Below are 25,259 nucleotides of genomic sequence, written 5' to 3' on the forward strand. Positions count from 1 at the left end.
TGTTCCCTGCCCATGTCATCACAATGCCCCATGTCCCCAATAATCACAATGCTCCATGCCGTTTTCCTCACAATGCTCCAGAATTCTTGTCATCACAATGTTCCATGACCGTGGCATCACAATGCCCCATGGCCCTTGTCATCACAATGCTCCAGAATGTTTGTCATTACAATGATCCATGACGATGTCATCACAATGCTACATGACCGTGGTCATCACAGTTCTCCATGACCATTGTCACCACAATGCTCCATGAACCATGTCATCACAGGGTCCCAGGACACTTGTCATCACAATGATCCATTACCACTTTCATCTCCATGCTCCATGACCACTGTCATCTCAATGCTCCATGTCCTTTGTCATCACAATGCTCCATGGCCCCTTTAATCACAGTGCTCCATGACCCGTTTCATCTCAGTGCTCCATGACCTCACTCATCACAATGCCCTATGACCCCTGTAATCACAATGCTCCATGGCCCTTGTCATCACAATTCGCTATGACCCTTGTCATCACAATACTCGATGAACCGTGTCATCACAGTGTTCCAGGACACATGTCATCACAATGATCCCTGACTACTTTCATCACAATGCTCCAATACACCTGTCGTCACAATGCTCCATGTCCCCTGTTATCATACTGCTCCCTGATCTCTTTCATTACAAGGCTCCATGACCACTGTCATCACCATGCCTCATGACGCCTGTTATCTCAATGCTCCATGGCCCCTTTCATCACAATGCTCCATGAACCCAGTCATCACAATGTTCCCTGCCCTTTTCATCACAATACTCCATGCCCTAGTCATCAAAATGCTCCAGAGCTCTTTTCATCATAATGCTCCATGCCAATGTCATCAAAATGCCCATGACACTTCTCATCACAGTGCTCCATGGCCTTTGTCATCACAATGTACCATGGCCACTGTCATCATAATGCTCCATGCCAATGTCATCAAAATGCCCATGACACTTCTCATCACAACGCTCCATGGCCTTTGTCATCACAATGTTTCATGGCCCCTGTCATCACAGTGCTCCATGATACTTTTCATCACAATTCTAGATGACCACTGTCATCACAATGCCCCATGACAGATGTCATCACAATTCACCATGGTCCTTCTCATCCCATGCTTCATGAACCGTGTCATCAAAAAGTTCCAGGACACTTATCATCACAATGATCCATGATCACTTTCATCACAATGCTACATGAACCCTGTCATCTCAATGCTCCATAGCCTTGATATTCACAATGCTCCATGGCCCCTGTAATCACAGTGCTCCATGACCACTTTCATCACAATGCTCCAAGACAGCTGTCATCACAAACTCCATGACGGTGCCATCACAAATCTGCAAAGCCTCTCTTACTAAAAAGCTCCATGATCCCTGTCAGCACAATGTTCCATGACACTTTTCATCACAATGCCCCATGACCCCTTTCATCACAAAGTTCTCTGCCCATATCATCACAATGCTCCTTGTCATCTTTAATCACAATGCTCCATGTGCTTTCATCACAATGCTCCAGAATTCTTGTCATCGCAATGTTCCTTGACTGTGTCATCACAATGCTCCATGACCTCAGTCATCACATTAATCCATGATTCCTTTCCTCACAGTGTTCCAGTACCCTTTTCATCCCAATGCTCCATGCCATTGTCAGCACAATTCTCTTTAGACCCTGTCATCAAAATGCTCCATCCCCTTTTCATCACAATGCTCCAGATATGCTATCATTACAATGCTCCATGCCCGTGTCATCACAATGCTCCTTGCCTTTGTCATCACAATGCTCCATGGCTCCTGTAATCACAATGCTCCATGCCCTTGTCATAACAATGCTCCAGAACACTTGTCATCATAATACTCCATTCCCATGTCATCCCATTGCTCAATGACACTTGTCATCAGAATGTTCCTTGGCCTTTGTTATCACAGTGCTCCATGATACCTTTAATCAAAATTCTACATGACCACTGTCATCACAATGCAAGATGCACAATGTAATCACAATGCCCCAAGACACGTGTCATCACAATTCAGGTTGGCCCTTGTCATCTCATTGCTGTAGGAACCGTGTCATCACTAGGTTCCAGGACACTTTTCATCACAGTGATCCATGACCACTTTCATCACAATGCTCCATGAACTCTGTTATCTCAATGCTCCATGGCCTTTGTATTCACAATGCTCCATTGTCCCGATAATCGCGTTGCTCCATGAACACTTTCATCACAATGCTCCTTGACCACTGTCACTTTAATGCCCCATGAGGTCTCTCATCACTGTGCTCCAAGGCCACTCTCATCAAAATGCTCCATGATCTGTGTCAGCACAATATTGCATGACACTTATCAGCACAATGCTCCATGATCCCTCTAATCACAGTGATCCCTGCCAATGTCATCACAATGCTCCATGTCTCCTGTAATCACAATGTTCCATGCCCTTGTCATCACAATGCTCCAGGTCTGTTGTCATCACCATGCTTCATGCACGTGTCATCACAATGCTCCATGAATCTTGTCTTCACAATGCTCCATGGCCCATGTCATCACAATGCTCCATGACCCCTGTCATCACAATGCTCTATGGCCTTTGTCATCACAATGCTCCGTGAACCCTGTCAACACAATGCCTGATGACCCCTGTCATCAAAATGCTAAATGGCACTTGTCATCACAATGCTCTATGACGCCTGTAATCACTATTCTCCATGTCACTTGTTATCACAATGCTCCATGGCCCCTATAATCACAATGCTCCATGCATTTTTCCTCACAATGCTCCAGAATTCCTGTCATCACAATGTTCCATAACCGTGTCATCACAATGCAACATGACCCTGGTCATCATAGTTCTCCATGACAGTTGTCATCACAATGCTACATGATACCTTTCATCCCAATTCTCTGTGACCGCTGTCATCACAATGCTCCAGGACAATTTTCATCACAATGCTCAATGCCCCCTGTCATCACTGTTCCCCATAACCCCTGTAATCACAATGCTCCATGACCCTGTAATCACAATGTTACATGACCCATGTCATCACATTGTTCCATGGCCTATGTATTCACAATGCTCCATGGACCCTGTAATCACACTGATCCATGTTCCCTTTCAACACAATGCTCCATGACCCCTGTCATCAGAATGTTCCATGAAAGTTGTCATCAAAATGCTCCATGACCACGGTCACCACAAGGTTCCCTGCCCTTGTCATCACAATGCTCCATGACCCTTGTAATCACAATTGTACAGGGCCTTGTCATCACAATGCTCCAAGGCCCCTGTCATCACAATGCCTCATGGTTTTTGTAATCACAATGTTGAATGACCCCTATCATCACAATGCTCCATGCCGTTGTCATCACAATGCTCCATGGCCCCTGTAAAGTCAATGCTCCATGACCTTGTCATCACAATGCTCCAGAACACTTGTCATCATAATACTCCATTCCCATGTCATCCCATTGCTCAATGACACTTGTCATCAAAATGTTCCTTGGCCTTTGTCATCACAGTGCTCCATGATACCTTTAATCAAAATTCTACATGACCACTGTCATCACAATGCAAGATGACCAATGTCATCACAATGCCCCATGACATGTGTCATCACAATTCACCTTGGCCCTTGTCATCTCAATGCTGTAAGAACCGTGTCATCACTAGGTTCCAGGACACTTGTCATCACAGTGATCCATGACCACTTTCATCACAATGCTCCATGAACTCTGTTATCTCAATGCTCCGTGGCCTTTGTATTCACAATGCTCCATTGTCCCGATAATCGCGTTGCTCCATGAACATTTTCATCACAATGCTCCTTGACCACTGTCACCCTAATACCCCATGACGTCTCTCATCACTGTGCTCCAAGGCCACTCTCATCAAAATGCTCCATGATCTGTGTCAGCACAATATTGCATGACATTTGTCATCACAATGCTCCATGATCCCTGTAATCACAATGATCCCTGCCAATGTCATCACAATGCTCCATGTCTCCTGTAATCACAATGCTCCATGCCCTTGTCATCACAATGCTCCAGGTCTGTGGTCATCACCATGCTTCATGCCCATGTCATCACAATGCTCCATGAATCTTGTCTTCACAATGTTCCATGGCCCATGTCATCACAATGCTCCATGACACCTGTCATCACAATGCTGTATGGCATTTGTTATCACAATGTTCTGTGACCCCTGTCAACACAATGCCTGATGACCCCTCTGATCGAAATGCTAAATGGCACTTGTCATCACAATGCTCTATGACACCTGTCTTCACTATTCTCCATGTCACTTGTTATCACAATGCTCCATGGGCCCTGTAATCACAGTACTCCATGACCCCTTTCATCACAATGCCCAATGCCACCTCTCATCACAATTCTCCATGGCATTTGTCATCACGATGCTCCATGACACCTGCCATCACAATGCTCCATGACCCTTGTCATCACAATGCTCGATGGCCCTTGTCATCACAAGGTTCCTTGGTGCTTTTCATCGTAATGCTCCATGACAACTTTCATCAAATTACTCCAAGATTTGTTTCATCACAATGCTCCATGGCCCTTGTCATTACAAATCCACATGATCCCTTTCATGACAATTCTCCATGGCAACTTACATAAAAATGCTCCATGCCCCTGTCATCACAATGCCCAATGATACCTGTTTTTACAATGATCCGTGACCCTTGTCATCACAAGGCTCCATGTCCCTTGTATTCACAATGCTCCATGGCCTTTGTCATCACAATGCTCCGTAGCGCTTTTCATCGCAATGCTCCATGACAGCTTTCAGCATAATCCCCCATGAACCCTGTCATCACGATGCTACATGGCCCTTGTCATCACAATGCTCCATGAAACATTTCCTCACAATGCTCTAGTAAGCCTTTCATACAAATTCCCCATGGCCACTGTCATCACAATTCTCCATGAACCCTCTCATCGTAATGGTCCATGACCCCTTTCATCTCAATGCTCCATGACACCTGTCATCACAATGCTCCATGCCCCATTTCATCACAATGTTCCATGCCCCCATCATCACAATGCTCCATGACCCCTCTCATCACAATGCTCCATGACCACTCTCATCACAATGCCCCATGACAGATGTCATCACAATTCGCCATGGTCCTTGTCATCACATGCTCCATGAACCGTGTCATCACAAGGTTCCAGGACACTTGTCATCAAAATGATCCATGATCACTTTCATCACAATGCTCCATGAAACCTTTCATCTCAATGCTCCATAGCCTTTGTATTCACAATGTTCCATGGCCCCTGTAATCACACTGCTCCATGACCCCTTTCATCACAATGCTCCAAGACCGCTGTCATCACAATGCCCCATGACGACTGCCATCACAAATCTCCACGGCCTCTCTTACCAAAATGCTCCATGATCCCTGTCAGAACAATGTTCCATGACACTTTTCATCACAATGCTCCATGATCCCTATCATCACAAAATTCTCTGCCCATATCATCACAATGCTCCTTGTCACCTTTAATCACAATGCTCCATGCCCTTTTATCACAATGCTCCAGAATTCTTGTCATCGCACTGTTCCTTGACCGTGTCATCACAATGATCCATTACCCTTGTCATCACAAGGATCCATGACCCCTGTCATCACAATGATCCATGACTCCTTTCCTCACAGTGCTCCAGTACGCTTTTCATCAAAATGCTCCATGCCATTGTCAGCACAATGCTCCTTGGACCCCGTCATCAAAATGCTCCATCCACTTTTCATCGCAATGCTCCAGATATACTATCACTACAATGCTCCATGCCTGTGTCAACACAATGCTCCATGACATCTGTCATCAAAATGCTTTATGAACCTGGTTATCAGAATGTTCCATGACCCCTGTCATCAAAATGCTCCATGCCCTTGTCATCACAATGCTCCAGAACAGTGGTCATCATAATACTCCATTCCTGTGTCATCCCATTGCTCAATGACACTTGTCATCAAAATGTTCCTTGGCCTTTGTCATCACAGTGCTCCATGATACCTTTAATCAAAATTCTACATGATCACTGTCATCACAATGCAAGAAGACCAATGTCATCACAATGTCCCATGACACGTGTCATCACAATTCGCCTTGGCCCTTTTCATCTCAATGCTGTAGGAACCGTGTCATCACTAGGTTCCAGGACACTTGTCATCACAGTGATCCATGACCACTTTCATCACAATGCTCCATGAACTCTGTTATCTCAATGCTCCATGGCCTTTGTATTCACAATGTTCCATTGTCCTGATACTCGCGTTGCTCCATGAACACTTTCATCAAAATGTTCCTTTACCACTGTCACCATAATGCACCATGACGTCTCTCATGACTGTGCTCCAAGGCCACTCTCATCAAAATGCTCCATGATCTGTGTCAGCACAATATTGCATGACACTTGTCATCACAATGCTCCATGATCCCTGTAATCACAATGATCCCTGCCAATGTCATCACAATGCTCCATGTCTCCTGTACTCACAATGCTCCATGCCCCTGTCATAACAATGCTTCAGGTCTGTTGTCATCACCATGCTTCATGCCCGTGACATCACAATGCTCCATTAATCTTGTCTTCACAATGCTCCATGGCCCATGTTTTCACAATGGTACATGACACCTGTCATCACATTGTTCCATGGCCTATATATTCACAATGCTCCATGGACCCTGTAATCACACTGCTCCATGTTCCCTTGCAACACAATGCTCCATGACCCCTGTCATCACAATGTTGCATGAAAGTTGTCATAAAAATGCTCCATGACTACGGTCACCACAAGGTTCCCTGCCCTTGTCATCACAATGCTCCATGACCCTTGTAATCACAATGGTACATGGCCTTGTCATCACAATGTTCCATGGTCTCTGTCATCACCATGCTCCATGGTCTTTCTCATCACAATGCTCTATGACCCCTGTCATCACAATGCTTGATGACCATTGTCATCAAAATGCTCCATGGCCCCTGTCATCACAATGCCTCATGGTCTTTGTAATCACAATGTTCAATGACCCCTGTCATCACAAAGCTCCATGCCTTTTTCATCACAATGCACCATGGCCACAGTAATCACAATGCTCCAGGCCGTTGTCATCACAATGGTCCAGAACACTTGTCATCATAATACTCCATTCCCGTGTCATCCCATTGCTCAATGACACTTGTCATCAAAATGTTCCTTGGCCTTTGTCATCACAGTGCTCCATGATACCTTTAATCAAAATTCTACATGACCACTGTCATCACAATGCAAGATGACCAAAGTCATCACAATGCCACATGACACGTGTCATCACAATTCGCCTTGGCCCTTGTCATCTCAATGCTGTATGAACCCTGTCATCACTAGGTTCCAGGACACTTGTCATCACAGTGATCCATGACCACTTTCATCACAATGCTCCATGAACTCTCTTATCTCAATGCTCCATGGCCTTTCTATTCACAATGCTCCATTGTCCCGATAATCGCGTTGCTCCAGGAACACTTTCATCACAATGCTCCTTGCCCACTGTCACCCTATTGCCCCATGACGTCTCTCATCACTGTGCTCCAAGGCCACTCTCATCAAAATGCTCCATGATCTGTGTCAGCACAATATTGCATGACACTTGTCATCACAATGCTCCATGATCCCTGTAATCACAATGATCCCTGCCAATGTCATCACAATGCTCCATGTCTCCTGTACTCACAATGCTCCATGCCCCTGTCATCACAATGCTTCAGGTCTGTTGTCATCACCATGCTTCATGCCCGTGACATCACAATGCTCCATTAATCTTGTCTTCACAATGCTCCATGGCCCATGTTTTCACAATGGTACATGACACCTGTCATCACATTGTTCCATGGCCTATATATTCACAATGCTCCATGGACCCTGTAATCACACTGCTCCATGTTCCCTTGCAACACAATGCTCCATGACCCCTGTCATCACAATGTTGCATGAAAGTTGTCATAAAAATGCTCCATGACTACGGTCACCACAAGGTTCCCTGCCCTTGTCATCACAATGCTCCATGACCCTTGTAATCACAATGGTACATGGCCTTGTCATCACAATGTTCCATGGTCTCTGTCATCACCATGCTCCATGGTCTTTCTCATCACAATGCTCTATGACCCCTGTCATCACAATGCTTGATGACCATTGTCATCAAAATGCTCCATGGCCCCTGTCATCACAATGCCTCATGGTCTTTGTAATCACAATGTTCAATGACCCCTGTCATCACAAAGCTCCATGCCTTTTTCATCACAATGCACCATGGCCACAGTAATCACAATGCTCCATGCCGCTGTCATCACAATGGTCCAGAACACTTGTCATCATAATACTCCATTCCTGTGTCATCCCATTGCTCAATGACACTTGTCATCAAAATGTTCCTTGGCCTTTGTCATCACAGTGCTCCATGATACCTTTAATCAAAATTCTACATGACCACTGTCATCACAATGCAAGATGACCAAAGTCATCACAATGCCACATGACACGTGTCATCACAATTCGCCTTGGCCCTTGTCATCTCAATGCTGTATGAACCCTGTCATCACTAGGTTCCAGGACACTTGTCATCACAGTGATCCATGACCACTTTCATCACAATGCTCCATGAACTCTGTTATCTCAATGCTCCATGGCCTTTCTATTCACAATGCTCCATTGTCCCGATAATCGCGTTGCTCCAGGAACACTTTCATCACAATGCTCCTTGCCCACTGTCACCCTATTGCCCCATGACGTCTCTCATCACTGTGCTCCAAGGCCACTCTCATCAAAATGCTCCATGATCTGTGTCAGCACAATATTGCATGACACTTGTCATCACAATGCTCCATGATCCCTGTAATCACAATGATCCCTGCCAATGTCATCACAATGCTCCATGTCTCCTGTAATCACAATGCTCCATGCCCTTGTCATCACAATGCTCCAGGTCTGTTGTCATCACCATGCTTCATGCCCGTGTCATCACAATGCTCCATGAATCTTGTCTTCACAATGCTCCATGGCCCATGTTATCACTATTCTCCATGATCCCTGTCAACACAATGCCTGATGACCCCTGTCATCAAAATGCTACATGGCACTTGTCATCACAATGCTCTATGACCCCTATCATCACTATTCTCCAATGCACTTGTTATCACAATTCTCCATGGCCCCTGTAATCACAGTACTCCATGACCCCTTTCATCACAATGCCCAATGCCACCTCTCATCACAATTCTCCATGGCATTTGTCATCACGATGTTCCATGACACCTGTCATCACAATGCTCCATGACTCTTGTCATCACAATGGTCGATGGCCCTTGTCATCAAAAGGTTCCTTGGTGCTTTTCATCGCATTGCTCCATGACAACTTTCATCAAAATACTCCAAGATTTGTTTCATCACAATGCTCCATGGCCCTTGTCATTACAAATCCACATGATCCCTTTCATCACAATTCTCCATGGCAACTTACATAAAAATGATCCATGCCCTTGTCATCACAATGCCCAATGATACCTGTTTTTACAATGATCCATGACCCTTGTCATCACAAGGCTCCATGTCCCTTGTATTCACAATGCTCCATGGCCCTTATCATCACAATGCTCCATAGCGCTTTTCATCGCAATGCTCCATGACTGATTGCAGCACAATGCCCCATGACCCCTGTCATCACGATGCTCCATTGCCCTTGTCATCACAATGCTCCATGAAACATTTCCTCACAATGCTCCAGTACACATTTCAGCCAAATTCCCCATGGCCACTGTCATCACAATTCTCCAATACCCCTGTCATCGTAATGGTCCATGACCCGTTTCACCTCAATGCTCCATGACACCTGTCATAACAATGCTCCATGTCCTTTTTCATCACAATGCTCCATGGCCCCTGTAATCACAGTGCTCCATGACCCGTTTCATCTCAATGCTCCATGACTTCAATCATCACAGTTCCCCATGACCCCTGTAATCACAGTGCTCCATATCACCTTTCATCATAATGCTCCATGACCACTGCCATCTCAATGCCGCATGACGCCTGTCATCACAATTCTCCAAGGCCCCTCTCATCACAATGCTCCATGACAATTGTCGTCACATTGCTCCATGACATCTGTCATCACAGTGTTCCCTGCCCATGTCATCACAATGCTCCATGTCCCCTATAATCACAATGCTCCATGCATTTTTCCTCACAATGCTCCAGAATTCCTGTCATCACAATGTTCCATAACCGTGTCATCACAATGCAACATGACCCTGGTCATCATAGTTCTCCATGACAGTTGTCATCACAATGCTACATGATACCTTTCATCCCAATTCTCTGTGACCGCTGTCATCACAGTGCTCCAGGACAATTTTCATCACAATGCTCAATGCCCCCTGTCATCACTGTGCCCCATAACCCCTGTAATCACAATGCTCCATGACCCTGTAATCACAATGTTACATGACCCCTGTCATCACATTGTTCCATGGCCTATGTATTCACAATGCTCCATGGACCCTGTAATCACACTGATCCATGTTCCCTTTCAACACAATGCTCCATGACCCCTGTCATCAGAATGTTCCATGAAAGTTGTCATCAAAATGCTCCATGACCACGGTCACCACAAGGTTCCCTGCCCTTGTCATCACAATGCTCCATGACCCTTGTAATCACAATTGTACAGGGCCTTGTCATCACAATGCTCCAAGGCCCCTGTCATCACAATGCCTCATGGTTTTTGTAATCACAATGTTGAATGACCCCTATCATCACAATGCTCCATGCCGTTGTCATCACAATGCTCCATGGCCCCTGTAAAGTCAATGCTCCATGACCTTGTCATCACAATGCTCCAGAACACTTGTCATCATAATACTCCATTCCCATGTCATCCCATTGCTCAATGACACTTGTCATCAAAATGTTCCTTGGCCTTTGTCATCACAGTGCTCCATGATACCTTTAATCAAAATTCTACATGACCACTGTCATCACAATGCAAGATGACCAATGTCATCACAATGCCCCATGACATGTGTCATCACAATTCACCTTGGCCCTTGTCATCTCAATGCTGTAAGAACCGTGTCATCACTAGGTTCCAGGACACTTGTCATCACAGTGATCCATGACCACTTTCATCACAATGCTCCATGAACTCTGTTATCTCAATGCTCCGTGGCCTTTGTATTCACAATGCTCCATTGTCCCGATAATCGCGTTGCTCCATGAACATTTTCATCACAATGCTCCTTGACCACTGTCACCCTAATACCCCATGACGTCTCTCATCACTGTGCTCCAAGGCCACTCTCATCAAAATGCTCCATGATCTGTGTCAGCACAATATTGCATGACATTTGTCATCACAATGCTCCATGATCCCTGTAATCACAATGATCCCTGCCAATGTCATCACAATGCTCCATGTCTCCTGTAATCACAATGCTCCATGCCCTTGTCATCACAATGCTCCAGGTCTGTGGTCATCACCATGCTTCATGCCCATGTCATCACAATGCTCCATGAATCTTGTCTTCACAATGTTCCATGGCCCATGTCATCACAATGCTCCATGACACCTGTCATCACAATGCTGTATGGCATTTGTTATCACAATGCTCTGTGAGCCCTGTCAACACAATGCCTGATGACCCCTCTCATCGAAATGCTAAATGGCACTTGTCATCACAATGCTCTATGACACCTGTCTTCACTATTCTCCATGTCACTTGTTATCACAATGCTCCATGGCCCCTGTAATCACAGTACTCCATGACCCCTTTCATCACAATGCCCAATGCCACCTCTCATCACAATTCTCCATGGCATTTGTCATCACGATGCTCCATGACACCTGCCATCACAATGCTCCATGACCCTTGTCATCACAATGCTCGATGGCCCTTGTCATCACAAGGTTCCTTGGTGCTTTTCATCGTAATGCTCCATGACAACTTTCATCAAATTACTCCAAGATTTGTTTCATCACAATGCTCCATGGCCCTTGTCATTACAAATCCACATGATCCCTTTCATGACAATTCTCCATGGCAACTTACATAAAAATGCTCCATGCCCCTGTCATCACAATGCCCAATGATACCTGTTTTTACAATGATCCGTGACCCTTGTCATCACAAGGCTCCATGTCCCTTGTATTCACAATGCTCCATGGCCTTTGTCATCACAATGCTCCGTAGCGCTTTTCATCGCAATGCTCCATGACAGCTTTCAGCATAATCCCCCATGAACCCTGTCATCACGATGCTACATGGCCCTTGTCATCACAATGCTCCATGAAACATTTCCTCACAATGCTCTAGTAAGCCTTTCATACAAATTCCCCATGGCCACTGTCATCACAATTCTCCATGAACCCTCTCATCGTAATGGTCCATGACCCCTTTCATCTCAATGCTCCATGACACCTGTCATCACAATGCCCCATGCCCCATTTCATCACAATGTTCCATGCCCCCATCATCACAATGCTCCATGACCCCTCTCATCACAATGCTCCATGACCACTCTCATCACAATGCCCCATGACAGATGTCATCACAATTCGCCATGGTCCTTGTCATCACATGCTCCATGAACCGTGTCATCACAAGGTTCCAGGACACTTGTCATCAAAATGATCCATGATCACTTTCATCACAATGCTCCATGAAACCTTTCATCTCAATGCTCCATAGCCTTTGTATTCACAATGTTCCATGGCCCCTGTAATCACACTGCTCCATGACCCCTTTCATCACAATGCTCCAAGGCCGCCGCTGTCATCACAATGCCCCATGTCGCCTGCCATCACAAATCTCCACGGCCTCTCTTACCAAAATGCTCCATGATCCCTGTCAGAACAATGTTCCATGACACTTTTCATCACAATGCTCCATGATCCCTATCATCACAAAATTCTCTGCCCATATCATCACAATGCTCCTTGTCACCTTTAATCACAAGGCTCCATGCCCTTTTATCACAATGCTCCAGAATTCTTGTCATCGCACTGTTCCTTGACCGTGTCATCACAATGATCCATTACCCTTGTCATCACAAGGATCCATGACCCCTGTCATCACAATGATCCATGACTCCTTTCCTCACAGTGCTCCAGTACGCTTTTCATCAAAATGCTCCATGCCATTGTCAGCACAATGCTCCTTGGACCCCGTCATCAAAATGCTCCATCCACTTTTCATCGCAATGCTCCAGATATACTATCACTACAATGCTCCATGCCTGTGTCAACACAATGCTCCATGACATCTGTCATCAAAATGCTTTATGAACCTGGTTATCAGAATGTTCCATGACCCCTGTCATCAAAATGCTCCATGCCCTTGTCATCACAATGCTCCAGAACAGTGGTCATCATAATACTCCATTCCTGTGTCATCCCATTGCTCAATGACACTTGTCATCAAAATGTTCCTTGGCCTTTGTCATCACAGTGCTCCATGATACCTTTAATCAAAATTCTACATGATCACTGTCATCACAATGCAAGAAGACCAATGTCATCACAATGCCCCATGACACGTGTCATCACAATTCGCCTTGGCCCTTTTCATCTCAATGCTGTAGGAACCGTGTCATCACTAGGTTCCAGGACACTTGTCATCACAGTGATCCATGACCACTTTCATCACAATGCTCCATGAACTCTGTTATCTCAATGCTCCATGGCCTTTGTATTCACAATGTTCCATTGTCCTGATACTCGCGTTGCTCCATGAACACTTTCATCAAAATGTTCCTTTACCACTGTCACCATAATGCACCATGACGTCTCTCATGACTGTGCTCCAAGGCCACTCTCATCAAAATGCTCCATGATCTGTGTCAGCACAATATTGCATGACACTTGTCATCACAATGCTCCATGATCCCTGTAATCACAATGATCCCTGCCAATGTCATCACAATGCTCCATGTCTCCTGTACTCACAATGCTCCATGCCCCTGTCATAACAATGCTTCAGGTCTGTTGTCATCACCATGCTTCATGCCCGTGACATCACAATGCTCCATTAATCTTGTCTTCACAATGCTCCATGGCCCATGTTTTCACAATGGTACATGACACCTGTCATCACATTGTTCCATGGCCTATATATTCACAATGCTCCATGGACCCTGTAATCACACTGCTCCATGTTCCCTTGCAACACAATGCTCCATGACCCCTGTCATCACAATGTTGCATGAAAGTTGTCATAAAAATGCTCCATGACTACGGTCACCACAAGGTTCCCTGCCCTTGTCATCACAATGCTCCATGACCCTTGTAATCACAATGGTACATGGCCTTGTCATCACAATGTTCCATGGTCTCTGTCATCACCATGCTCCATGGTCTTTCTCATCACAATGCTCTATGACCCCTGTCATCACAATGCTTGATGACCATTGTCATCAAAATGCTCCATGGCCCCTGTCATCACAATGCCTCATGGTCTTTGTAATCACAATGTTCAATGACCCCTGTCATCACAAAGCTCCATGCCTTTTTCATCACAATGCACCATGGCCACAGTAATCACAATGCTCCATGCCGTTGTCATCACAATGGTCCAGAACACTTGTCATCATAATACTCCATTCCCGTGTCATCCCATTGCTCAATGACACTTGTCATCAAAATGTTCCTTGGCCTTTGTCATCACAGTGCTCCATGATACCTTTAATCAAAATTCTACATGACCACTGTCATCACAATGCAAGATGACCAAAGTCATCACAATGCCACATGACACGTGTCATCACAATTCGCCTTGGCCCTTGTCATCTCAATGCTGTATGAACCCTGTCATCACTAGGTTCCAGGACACTTGTCATCACAGTGATCCATGACCACTTTCATCACAATGCTCCATGAACTCTATCTCAATGCTCCATGGCCTTTCTATTCACAATGCTCCATTGTCCCGATAATCGCGTTGCTCCAGGAACACTTTCATCACAATGCTCCTTGCCCACTGTCACCCTATTGCCCCATGACGTCTCTCATCACTGTGCTCCAAGGCCACTCTCATCAAAATGCTCCATGATCTGTGTCAGCACAATATTGCATGACACTTGTCATCACAATGCTCCATGATCCCTGTAATCACAATGATCCCTGCCAATGTCATCACAATGCTCCATGTCTCCTGTAATCACAATGCTCCATGCCCTTGTCATCACAATGCTCCAGGTCTGTTGTCATCACCATGCTTCATGCCCGTGTCATCACAATGCTCCATGAATCTTGTCTTCACAATGCTCCGTGGCCCATGTCATCACTATGCTCCATGATCCCTGTCAACACAATGCCTGATGACCCCTGTCATCAAAATGCTACATGGCACTTGTCATCACAATGCTCTATGACCCCTGTCATCACTATTCTCCAATGCACTTGTTATCACAATTCTCCATGGCCCCTGTAATCACAGTACTCCATGACCCCTTTCATCACAATGCCCAATGCCACCTCTCATCACAATTCTCCATGACATTTGTCATCACGATGTTCCATGACACCTGTCATCACAATGCTCCATGACTCTTGTCATCACAATGGTCGATGGCCCTTGTCATCAAAAGGTTCCTTGGTGCTTTTCATCGCATTGCTCCATGACAACTTTCATCAAAATACTCCAAGATTTGTTTCATCACAATGCTCCATGGCCCTTGTCATTACAAATCCACATGATCCCTTTCATCACAATTCTCCATGGCAACTTACATAAAAATGATCCATGCCCTTGTCATCACAATGCCCAATGATACCTGTTTTTACAATGATCCATGACCCTTGTCATCACAAGGCTCCATGTCCCTTGTATTCACAATGCTCCATGGCCCTTATCATCACAATGCTCCATAGCGCTTTTCATCGCAATGCTCCATGACTGATTGCAGCACAATGCCCCATGACCCCTGTCATCACGATGCTCCATTGCCTTTGTCATCACAATGCTCCATGAAACATTTCCTCACAATGCTCCAGTACACATTTCAGCCAAATTCCCCATGGCCACTGTCATCACAATTCTCCAATACCCCTGTCATCGTAATGGTCCATGACCCGTTTCACCTCAATGCTCCATGACACCTGTCATAACAATGCTCCATGTCCTTTGTCATCACAATGCTCCATGGCCCCTGTAATCACAGTGCTCCATGACCCGTTTCATCTCAATGCTCCATGACTTCAATCATCACAGTTCCCCATGACCCCTGTAATCACAGTGCTCCATATCACCTTTCATCATAATGCTCCATGACCACTGCCATCTCAATGCCGCATGACGCCTGTCATCACAATTCTCCAAGGCCCCTCTCATCACAATGCTCCATGACAATTGTCGTCACATTGCTCCATGACATCTGTCATCACAGTGTTCCCTGCCCATGTCATCACAATGCTCCATGTCCCCTATAATCACAATGCTCCATGCATTTTTCCTCACAATGCTCCAGAATTCCTGTCATCACAATGTTCCATAACCGTGTCATCACAATGCAACATGACCCTGGTCATCATAGTTCTCCATGACAGTTGTCATCACAATGCTACATGATACCTTTCATCCCAATTCTCTGTGACCGCTGTCATCACAATGCTCCAGGACAATTTTCATCACAATGCTCAATGCCCCCTGTCATCACTGTGTCCCATAACCCCTGTAATCACAATGCTCCATGACCCTGTAATCACAATGTTACATGACCCCTGTCATCACATTGTTCCATGGCCTATGTATTCACAATGCTCCATGGACCCTGTAATCACACTGATCCATGTTCCCTTTCAACACAATGCTCCATGACCCCTGTCATCAGAATGTTCCATGAAAGTTGTCATCAAAATGCTCCATGACCACGGTCACCACAAGGTTCCCTGCCCTTGTCATCACAATGCTCCATGACCCTTGTAATCACAATTGTACAGGGCCTTGTCATCACAATGCTCCAAGGCCCCTGTCATCACAATGCCTCATGGTTTTTGTAATCACAATGTTGAATGACCCCTATCATCACAATGCTCCATGCCGTTGTCATCACAATGCTCCATGGCCCCTGTAAAGTCAATGCTCCATGACCTTGTCATCACAATGCTCCAGAACACTTGTCATCATAATACTCCATTCCCATGTCATCCCATTGCTCAATGACACTTGTCATCAAAATGTTCCTTGGCCTTTGTCATCACAGTGCTCCATGATACCTTTAATCAAAATTCTACATGACCACTGTCATCACAATGCAAGATGACCAATGTCATCACAATGCCCCATGACATGTGTCATCACAATTCACCTTGGCCCTTGTCATCTCAATGCTGTAAGAACCGTGTCATCACTAGGTTCCAGGACACTTGTCATCACAGTGATCCATGACCACTTTCATCACAATGCTCCATGAACTCTGTTATCTCAATGCTCCGTGGCCTTTGTATTCACAATGCTCCATTGTCCCGATAATCGCGTTGCTCCATGAACATTTTCATCACAATGCTCCTTGACCACTGTCACCCTAATACCCCATGACGTCTCTCATCACTGTGCTCCAAGGCCACTCTCATCAAAATGCTCCATGATCTGTGTCAGCACAATATTGCATGACATTTGTCATCACAATGCTCCATGATCCCTGTAATCACAATGATCCCTGCCAATGTCATCACAATGCTCCATGTCTCCTGTAATCACAATGCTCCATGCCCTTGTCATCACAATGCTCCAGGTCTGTGGTCATCACCATGCTTCATGCCCATGTCATCACAATGCTCCATGAATCTTGTCTTCACAATGTTCCATGGCCCATGTCATCACAATGCTCCATGACACCTGTCATCACAATGCTGTATGGCATTTGTTATCACAATGCTCTGTGACCCCTGTCAACACAATGCCTGATGACCCCTCTCATCGAAATGCTAAATGGCACTTGTCATCACAATGCTCTATGACACCTGTCTTCACTATTCTCCATGTCACTTGTTATCGCAATGCTCCATGGCCCCTGTAATCACAGTACTCCATGACCCCTTTCATCACAATGCCCAATGCCACCTCTCATCACAATTCTCCATGGCATTTGTCATCACGATGCTCCATGACACCTGCCATCACAATGCTCCATGACCCTTGTCATCACAATGCTCGATGGCCCTTGTCATCACAAGGTTCCTTGGTGCTTTTCATCGTAATGCTCCATGACAACTTTCATCAAATTACTCCAAGATTTGTTTCATCACAATGCTCCATGGCCCTTGTCATTACAAATCCACATGATCCCTTTCATGACAATTCTCCATGGCAACTTACATAAAAATGCTCCATGCCCCTGTCATCACAATGCCCAATGATACCTGTTTTTACAATGATCCGTGACCCTTGTCATCACAAGGCTCCATGTCCCTTGTATTCACAATGCTCCATGGCCTTTGTCATCACAATGCTCCGTAGCGCTTTTCATCGCAATGCTCCATGACAGCTTTCAGCATAATCCCCCATGAACCCTGTCATCACGATGCTACATGGCCCTTGTCATCACAATGCTCCATGAAACATTTCCTCACAATGCTCTAGTAAGCCTTTCATACAAATTCCCCATGGCCACTGTCATCACAATTCTCCATGAACCCTCTCATCGTAATGGTCCATGACCCCTTTCATCTCAATGCTCCATGACACCTGTCATCACAATGCCCCATGCCCCATTTCATCACAATGTTCCATGCCCCCATCATCACAATGCTCCATGACCCCTCTCATCACAATGCTCCATGACCACTCTCATCACAATGCCCCATGACAGATGTCATCACAATTCGCCATGGTCCTTGTCATCACATGCTCCATGAACCGTGTCATCACAAGGTTCCAGGACACTTGTCATCAAAATGATCCATGATCACTTTCATCACAATGCTCCATGAAACCTTTCATCTCAATGCTCCATAGCCTTTGTATTCACAATGTTCCATGGCCCCTGTAATCACACTGCTCCATGACCCCTTTCATCACAATGCTCCAAGGCCGCCGCTGTCATCACAATGCCCCATGTCGCCTGCCATCACAAATCTCCACGGCCTCTCTTACCAAAATGCTCCATGATCCCTGTCAGAACAATGTTCCATGACACTTTTCATCACAATGCTCCATGATCCCTATCATCACAAAATTCTCTGCCCATATCATCACAATGCTCCTTGTCACCTTTAATCACAAGGCTCCATGCCCTTTTATCACAATGCTCCAGAATTCTTGTCATCGCACTGTTCCTTGACCGTGTCATCACAATGATCCATTACCCTTGTCATCACAAGGATCCATGACCCCTGTCATCACAATGATCCATGACTCCTTTCCTCACAGTGCTCCAGTACGCTTTTCATCAAAATGCTCCATGCCATTGTCAGCACAATGCTCCTTGGACCCCGTCATCAAAATGCTCCATCCACTTTTCATCGCAATGCTCCAGATATACTATCACTACAATGCTCCATGCCTGTGTCAACACAATGCTCCATGACATCTGTCATCAAAATGCTTTATGAACCTGGTTATCAGAATGTTCCATGACCCCTGTCATCAAAATGCTCCATGCCCTTGTCATCACAATGCTCCAGAACAGTGGTCATCATAATACTCCATTCCTGTGTCATCCCATTGCTCAATGACACTTGTCATCAAAATGTTCCTTGGCCTTTGTCATCACAGTGCTCCATGATACCTTTAATCAAAATTCTACATGATCACTGTCATCACAATGCAAGAAGACCAATGTCATCACAATGCCCCATGACACGTGTCATCACAATTCGCCTTGGCCCTTTTCATCTCAATGCTGTAGGAACCGTGTCATCACTAGGTTCCAGGACACTTGTCATCACAGTGATCCATGACCACTTTCATCACAATGCTCCATGAACTCTGTTATCTCAATGCTCCATGGCCTTTGTATTCACAATGTTCCATTGTCCTGATACTCGCGTTGCTCCATGAACACTTTCATCAAAATGTTCCTTTACCACTGTCACCATAATGCACCATGACGTCTCTCATGACTGTGCTCCAAGGCCACTCTCATCAAAATGCTCCATGATCTGTGTCAGCACAATATTGCATGACACTTGTCATCACAATGCTCCATGATCCCTGTAATCACAATGATCCCTGCCAATGTCATCACAATGCTCCATGTCTCCTGTACTCACAATGCTCCATGCCCCTGTCATAACAATGCTTCAGGTCTGTTGTCATCACCATGCTTCATGCCCGTGACATCACAATGCTCCATTAATCTTGTCTTCACAATGCTCCATGGCCCATGTTTTCACAATGGTACATGACACCTGTCATCACATTGTTCCATGGCCTATATATTCACAATGCTCCATGGACCCTGTAATCACACTGCTCCATGTTCCCTTGCAACACAATGCTCCATGACCCCTGTCATCACAATGTTGCATGAAAGTTGTCATAAAAATGCTCCATGACTACGGTCACCAAAAGGTTCCCTGCCCTTGTCATCACAATGCTCCATGACCCTTGTAATCACAATGGTACATGGCCTTGTCATCACAATGTTCCATGGTCTCTGTCATCACCATGCTCCATGGTCTTTCTCATCACAATGCTCTATGACCCCTGTCATCACAATGCTTGATGACCATTGTCATCAAAATGCTCCATGGCCCCTGTCATCACAATGCCTCATGGTCTTTGTAATCACAATGTTCAATGACCCCTGTCATCACAAAGCTCCATGCCTTTTTCATCACAATGCACCATGGCCACAGTAATCACAATGCTCCAGGCCGTTGTCATCACAATGGTCCAGAACACTTGTCATCATAATACTCCATTCCCGTGTCATCCCATTGCTCAATGACACTTGTCATCAAAATGTTCCTTGGCCTTTGTCATCACAGTGCTCCATGATACCTTTAATCAAAATTCTACATGACCACTGTCATCACAATGCAAGATGACCAAAGTCATCACAATGCCACATGACACGTGTCATCACAATTCGCCTTGGCCCTTGTCATCTCAATGCTGTATGAACCCTGTCATCACTAGGTTCCAGGACACTTGTCATCACAGTGATCCATGACCACTTTCATCACAATGCTCCATGAACTCTGTTATCTCAATGCTCCATGGCCTTTCTATTCACAATGCTCCATTGTCCCGATAATCGCGTTGCTCCAGGAACACTTTCATCACAATGCTCCTTGCCCACTGTCACCCTATTGCCCCATGACGTCTCTCATCACTGTGCTCCAAGGCCACTCTCATCAAAATGCTCCATGATCTGTGTCAGCACAATATTGCATGACACTTGTCATCACAATGCTCCATGATCCCTGTAATCACAATGATCCCTGCCAATGTCATCACAATGCTCCATGTCTCCTGTACTCACAATGCTCCATGCCCCTGTCATAACAATGCTTCAGGTCTGTTGTCATCACCATGCTTCATGCCCGTGACATCACAATGCTCCATTAATCTTGTCTTCACAATGCTCCATGGCCCATGTTTTCACAATGGTACATGACACCTGTCATCACATTGTTCCATGGCCTATATATTCACAATGCTCCATGGACCCTGTAATCACACTGCTCCATGTTCCCTTGCAACACAATGCTCCATGACCCCTGTCATCACAATGTTGCATGAAAGTTGTCATAAAAATGCTCCATGACTACGGTCACCACAAGGTTCCCTGCCCTTGTCATCACAATGCTCCATGACCCTTGTAATCACAATGGTACATGGCCTTGTCATCACAATGTTCCATGGTCTCTGTCATCACCATGCTCCATGGTCTTTCTCATCACAATGCTCTATGACCCCTGTCATCACAATGCTTGATGACCATTGTCATCAAAATGCTCCATGGCCCCTGTCATCACAATGCCTCATGGTCTTTGTAATCACAATGTTCAATGACCCCTGTCATCACAAAGCTCCATGCCTTTTTCATCACAATGCACCATGGCCACAGTAATCACAATGCTCCATGCCGTTGTCATCACAATGGTCCAGAACACTTGTCATCATAATACTCCATTCCCGTGTCATCCCATTGCTCAATGACACTTGTCATCAAAATGTTCCTTGGCCTTTGTCATCACAGTGCTCCATGATACCTTTAATCAAAATTCTACATGACCACTGTCATCACAATGCAAGATGACCAAAGTCATCACAATGCCACATGACACGTGTCATCACAATTCGCCTTGGCCCTTGTCATCTCAATGCTGTATGAACCCTGTCATCACTAGGTTCCAGGACACTTGTCATCACAGTGATCCATGACCACTTTCATCACAATGCTCCATGAACTCTGTTATCTCAATGCTCCATGGCCTTTCTATTCACAATGCTCCATTGTCCCGATAATCGCGTTGCTCCAGGAACACTTTCATCACAATGCTCCTTGCCCACTGTCACCCTATTGCCCCATGACGTCTCTCATCACTGTGCTCCAAGGCCACTCTCATCAAAATGCTCCATGATCTGTGTCAGCACAATATTGCATGACACTTGTCATCACAATGCTCCATGATCCCTGTAATCACAATGATCCCTGCCAATGTCATCACAATGCTCCATGTCTCCTGTAATCACAATGCTCCATGCCCTTGTCATCACAATGCTCCAGGTCTGTTGTCATCACCATGCTTCATGCCCGTGTCATCACAATGCTCCATGAATCTTGTCTTCACAATGCTCCATGGCCCATGTCATCACTATGCTCCATGATCCCTGTCAACACAATGCCTGATGACCCCTGTCATCAAAATGCTACATGGCACTTGTCATCACAATGCTCTATGACCCCTGTCATCACTATTCTCCAATGCACTTGTTATCACAATTCTCCATGGCCCCTGTAATCACAGTACTCCATGACCCCTTTCATCACAATGCCCAATGCCACCTCTCATCACAATTCTCCATGGCATTTGTCATCACGATGTTCCATGACACCTGTCATCACAATGCTCCATGACTCTTGTCATCACAATGGTCGATGGCCCTTGTCATCAAAAGGTTCCTTGGTGCTTTTCATCGCATTGCTCCATGACAACTTTCATCAAAATACTCCAAGATTTGTTTCATCACAATGCTCCATGGCCCTTGTCATTACAAATCCACATGATCCCTTTCATCACAATTCTCCATGGCAACTTACATAAAAATGATCCATGCCCTTGTCATCACAATGCCCAATGATACCTGTTTTTACAATGATCCATGACCCTTGTCATCACAAGGCTCCATGTCCCTTGTATTCACAATGCTCCATGGCCCTTATCATCACAATGCTCCATAGCGCTTTTCATCGCAATGCTCCATGACTGATTGCAGCACAATGCCCCATGACCCCTGTCATCACGATGCTCCATTGCCTTTGTCATCACAATGCTCCATGAAACATTTCCTCACAATGCTCCAGTACACATTTCAGCCAAATTCCCCATGGCCACTGTCATCACAATTCTCCAATACCCCTGTCATCGTAATGGTCCATGACCCGTTTCACCTCAATGCTCCATGACACCTGTCATAACAATGCTCCATGTCCTTTGTCATCACAATGCTCCATGGCCCCTGTAATCACAGTGCTCCATGACCCGTTTCATCTCAATGCTCCATGACTTCAATCATCACAGTTCCCCATGACCCCTGTAATCACAGTGCTCCATATCACCTTTCATCATAATGCTCCATGACCACTGCCATCTCAATGCCGCATGACGCCTGTCATCACAATTCTCCAAGGCCCCTCTCATCACAATGCTCCATGACAATTGTCGTCACATTGCTCCATGACATCTGTCATCACAGTGTTCCCTGCCCATGTCATCACAATGCTCCATGTCCCCTATAATCACAATGCTCCATGCATTTTTCCTCACAATGCTCCAGAATTCCTGTCATCACAATGTTCCATAACCGTGTCATCACAATGCAACATGACCCTGGTCATCATAGTTCTCCATGACAGTTGTCATCACAATGCTACATGATACCTTTCATCCCAATTCTCTGTGACCGCTGTCATCACAATGCTCCAGGACAATTTTCATCACAATGCTCAATGCCCCCTGTCATCACTGTGTCCCATAACCCCTGTAATCACAATGCTCCATGACCCTGTAATCACAATGTTACATGACCCCTGTCATCACATTGTTCCATGGCCTATGTATTCACAATGCTCCATGGACCCTGTAATCACACTGATCCATGTTCCCTTTCAACACAATGCTCCATGACCCCTGTCATCAGAATGTTCCATGAAAGTTGTCATCAAAATGCTCCATGACCACGGTCACCACAAGGTTCCCTGCCCTTGTCATCACAATGCTCCATGACCCTTGTAATCACAATTGTACAGGGCCTTGTCATCACAATGCTCCAAGGCCCCTGTCATCACAATGCCTCATGGTTTTTGTAATCACAATGTTGAATGACCCCTATCATCACAATGCTCCATGCCGTTGTCATCACAATGCTCCATGGCCCCTGTAAAGTCAATGCTCCATGACCTTGTCATCACAATGCTCCAGAACACTTGTCATCATAATACTCCATTCCCATGTCATCCCATTGCTCAATGACACTTGTCATCAAAATGTTCCTTGGCCTTTGTCATCACAGTGCTCCATGATACCTTTAATCAAAATTCTACATGACCACTGTCATCACAATGCAAGATGACCAATGTCATCACAATGCCCCATGACATGTGTCATCACAATTCACCTTGGCCCTTGTCATCTCAATGCTGTAAGAACCGTGTCATCACTAGGTTCCAGGACACTTGTCATCACAGTGATCCATGACCACTTTCATCACAATGCTCCATGAACTCTGTTATCTCAATGCTCCGTGGCCTTTGTATTCACAATGCTCCATTGTCCCGATAATCGCGTTGCTCCATGAACATTTTCATCACAATGCTCCTTGACCACTGTCACCCTAATACCCCATGACGTCTCTCATCACTGTGCTCCAAGGCCACTCTCATCAAAATGCTCCATGATCTGTGTCAGCACAATATTGCATGACATTTGTCATCACAATGCTCCATGATCCCTGTAATCACAATGATCCCTGCCAATGTCATCACAATGCTCCATGTCTCCT

At 45.4% G+C, this 25,259-nt stretch overlaps 1 long non-coding RNA gene across 2 annotated transcripts in view; it reads right to left on the reverse strand.

Moving 5' to 3' along the window:
* Positions 1–1,406: 1,406 nt before the first annotated feature.
* Positions 1,407–25,259, reverse strand: part of LOC309642232 — a 115,102-nt gene continuing 91,249 nt past the window's right edge. For both annotated transcript variants that reach the window (XR_014253063.1, XR_014253064.1), the window contains exon 3: positions 1,407–1,594. This is a non-coding gene — a long non-coding RNA (uncharacterized lncRNA). The remainder of the gene's footprint in view (positions 1,595–25,259) is intronic.

The sequence above is a fragment of the Balaenoptera physalus genome, assembly GCF_965194825.1.
Source record: "Balaenoptera physalus genome assembly, chromosome: 14".
Classification (NCBI taxonomy): Eukaryota; Metazoa; Chordata; class Mammalia; order Artiodactyla; family Balaenopteridae; genus Balaenoptera; species Balaenoptera physalus.